The sequence below is a fragment of the Mastacembelus armatus genome, chromosome 13, assembly GCF_900324485.2.
Source record: "Mastacembelus armatus chromosome 13, fMasArm1.2, whole genome shotgun sequence".
NCBI classification, from domain to species: Eukaryota; Metazoa; Chordata; class Actinopteri; order Synbranchiformes; family Mastacembelidae; genus Mastacembelus; species Mastacembelus armatus.
In genome coordinates, this window is record NC_046645.1 from 23,232,794 (window position 1) to 23,236,656 (window position 3,863).

The window sequence follows — 3,863 nt, forward strand, 5'->3', positions numbered from 1 at the left end:
TCTTTGTTTGAGTGAGAATGAATTCATTGTTTCTTAATGTTTGTGCTGCAGTTTCTCGTGACATTGTTAAGTCATTATCTCATGACCCTGTGACCTGGAAAACATATTCAAGGTCACATGATACATCACCACTCATTCTCTGTTCAATGGGAGAACCAGAGAAATTCACTTATGAAATGCAATGAAAGTGGCATTTCTGATGTTGTATAAGTGGAATTCAATGTATGTATGTCACTTTGGGTCGCATAGTAAGTCGTTTGAGCCCATTCTGTACTATTCGTAGGTGAGCGGCAAGACCTCGTGGCGCAACGGTAGCGCGTCTGACTCCAGATCAGAAGGTTGCGTGTTCAAATCACGTCGGGGTCATTTCTTTGGTTAAATGATCAAAAAATTCAAATGTTGAAGGACGTCATGACCGTCCATAGAAGCCTTCAGACAAGTTATTCTTGTGTTTATAGGAGTCAAATTGACCATCCTGAGCTCAGGTATCTCTTCCTTCGTGAAGAGCTGTAGGTGCAGTGAAAAGGTCTAGTTTTCATTGAAAGTTAAGACTTTCACATGGGGGTTAGTCATTGTCGTTGTTTATTTTTCATCTTTTTTTCATTTACCTGCTTAAAGCAGGGATTGAGGTAATAACCACTTTAAGAACACGCCCACCTCACGTCTAATAAACAGCGTACAAATAAAATGGCGCGCGCTGCTCACCTGGGGGTAGTGCTACCTGTTTACCTGAGTTTTCAAATCCCCGCACCGACGGATGCGTCTACATTTGTAGTCGGTTTCGTCGTCATTCATCCTCACTGATGGAGAAACTAACATGAGGTAACACAGACACAGTCAGAGCCGGTTTATTCATGAGATGGTGACTTGGGGGCGTCCTGGTTGAACTGAAGTAAGATGAAAGTTTCTCCTGCACACTCGTGTCCTTCATGTCTGAGTTGTGCATAATGCTGCTTAAAGGTTTTCCAGTCTTCAGCTCAGATGATAATTGGTGCTAGTTTAGCTTTGTTGCAGATTGCTGCATGTGTTACTGACCCTGTTAGTTCATTAATTATTTATTAAAACACTTGTCTTATTTTTATATTTTTCACCCATGTGTCTAACACATCATGCAACACTTTGTAATATGCTCCGTAACTGGTGATTATTTGTTTTTAGAAATGATGGACAAAACCTAAAAACTTCCAGTGAATGTTTTTCTCAAGGCTCTTCTAATTCACTGATGACCCTTTCTTCAATTAACAAATCAGCTTCTCTGCCCTTTGGGCCATGGCTTATCTTAACATCGCACTAAACTGTTTATTTCTCAGATTTATCAAAACTTTCATCCCTTCGTGGACTTTGAACAGTGATCTGTTGCAATGGTGCATAAACACATTAACTAAAGGTTTTTATTGATATGTACAGTACCAGTTAGAGGTTTGGACACACTTTCTCATTCAATTCAGTGGTAAAGTGTGTCCAAACCTTTGACTGGTAGTGTAATGTAACAGACTACTAAAGAAAAACTTTAAAAAAGTGAATTACAAGTCTCCATCCTCTGTCTGTCGGTCATAACAGTAGTAGGCTTGACTCAGTAGCTGTAGTTGTATTGAGTTTTCTTAAAATGTGGCTGACACCCAGTCACATCTGCAGATGTTTCCTGACACTTCATTAAGCCAGTGTGTGAATCCTGCTCTGATTGGCTGGCTTCAAGGGGAAGTAAAAAATGTGCCCTGAAGCATAAAGCCAGACTAATACTTGTAACGGATAGTCCCTGTGGTGGTGACAGAGCGAGTCCAGCTGTGTGAGCGTTGGGTCTATGAACTGAGATCAGAGTCTGGAACAGGGAAAAGCACTGGGGATGAGGTCTGAGGTCTAAGGACTGAGAGGAGACATATGCCCGTGAAGTAAATTGGTAATAAAACGGAAATTCAAAACAGAGGCAGAGGTCCTGGGGTAGAGGAGCAGAAGCTGGGACTAAGCCTGGGACTGCAGCCCTGTCTAATCAATGGGAATGTTATTTGATCTGGAATTGAGAGTGGGGTTTTCTACATCTTATATTGAGTAGAAACTGGCATTTAGAAAAGGGAGAACAGGACTGGGTTAGAGACCAGGACTGAGATAGGAACTGGGTTTTCAAACAACAGGGAGGATGTTTGGTTTTGTTGTGTTTGTAGGTTTAGATAAAACATGCAATAAGCTGGAATAAGTTCATTGATTAATATGAGAATTTTGAGCAGCCTATGAAGCTTCAAATCTGCATGTTCTGACATGTTTGTTAAACACGCTGAGAAATGCAGAAATGTTTTCAGGAGAATGATTCGTCTGTACCATGCAGATGTTAAATGAACATAAACACCTCATACTGCTCATCTGCAAATGACAGTTAACACTTAAATGAAAATGGTAGAAACAGGGAGACAAGCTACAGATGTTAGGGGCCAAAATCAACTGAAATTTTATTTATATTAACTATTTGTCTCAAAGAACTTAATCTGCCTTTGTCCCCGGATGTTCAAATGGGATAAAAAATAGTTGGGGTACAGTGAGTGGAGGGAACCCCCCAGATGTTTTACCTCTGCAGAGTTGCGATTTTTGTTTATGAGCCAAGTTTAGAACAGTGTAAACCAGTAGGCAGAGAGGAGAGCATCCAAAGACAACAGCATCAGCTTTAGAAAACAAACAGTCTCAATTGTCTGCAAAAATTCACTGTTTACTAACAAAAATTCGCTTTTCTCGTGTTTCTTTGCAGACAGGGCTCCAGCTATTTGCTGATCTGTCATTCTGCTTTGGTTTGTTTTCTGTACTGAGTTATCTAATCCTTAAACCAATAACCAGGCTTATTATCTGCAAGAGATGAAGTTATACTGTTTGGCCAGTGATGCTTTACAGTCTTGTGTTTCTGGAAGTGGAGGCGCTGTCAGGAATATTTTGCTCAGTGCAGCAGCACATTTCTATCCTCTCATACTTATTGTGAAGAGCTCAAGCCTGCACTTCCTGTCAGTATTCTTTATTCTTAGCTTCCAGAATGGTTGGAGATGATTAGGTTTGGCTTCTTCCCTTCTTATGATTTACAAAGTTAACATTGTACCAGACCATAATATATTTCTAATTAGGGAGCTTTGTGATCAATCAAATTATTGATTGCTGGTTATTTAATTGATTAACCTGCTTTGCCAAAGATGAAGTGTACTGTACCTGATAAAATACTATTTGCTGTAGTATTTGGTTACACCACTAGATGGTGCCTTCTTCTGTTTAATGAGATGACTGTATGTCACTATACATCACCTGTAGAGGCCACACAAAATATAAATCAAACGCACCTTTGAGCCAAGACAGAAATGGTAGAGTGGTGTTGATGAACAGTGTTTGCTGGTTTGGATACCTGTCTGCTAATGTTGAGGACAAGCAGTGTTCTAGTTAAACATGCTTCAAACAGCACGAAAGTGATGAGCTGTCTCAGGGACGACCCCCTGCTCTGAGTATAGATGTGGTTTAAATGTGGCAGTAAATGTTCAGAAATTTCCTGGACTGATAAAGTTGGAGAGATGGTTTTTGTATTAGTTGTCCCTGTGACATCTGTCCCAGCTGAGCAGGTGTTTCCAGCAGCATCAGCTACATCTTCGATATCGTTAATTTAACAGAGACGGTGCATGTTATCATGACTTTAAATGTGCTAGAATGAACCAAAAACCTTGTTTCCATCTGTGATCCCTTCTTGTACCTCGTAGATAAGGTTGCGTATTGTCTCCTAAAAACAGACAAAGTGGAGTCTGCTGTGGGGAGACACTTTCAGTCTAACTCCAGTGAGAGCTGAAAGTGTTGCAGCACTGTTTGCTTGTTTAAGGCTTTGGAGTTTATGTGGCCAGCTCTCGAAT

The 3,863-nt window shown here is 40.5% G+C and overlaps 1 non-coding gene across 1 annotated transcript; it reads left to right on the top strand.

Annotated features, from left to right (window-relative positions):
* The first annotated feature begins 294 nt into the window (after nt 1–294).
* On the top strand, nt 295–366 carry trnaw-cca (transfer RNA tryptophan (anticodon CCA)). The gene has a single exon. It is a non-coding gene; the product is annotated as a tRNA-Trp (tRNA).
* The last annotated feature ends 3,497 nt before the right edge of the window (nt 367–3,863 follow it).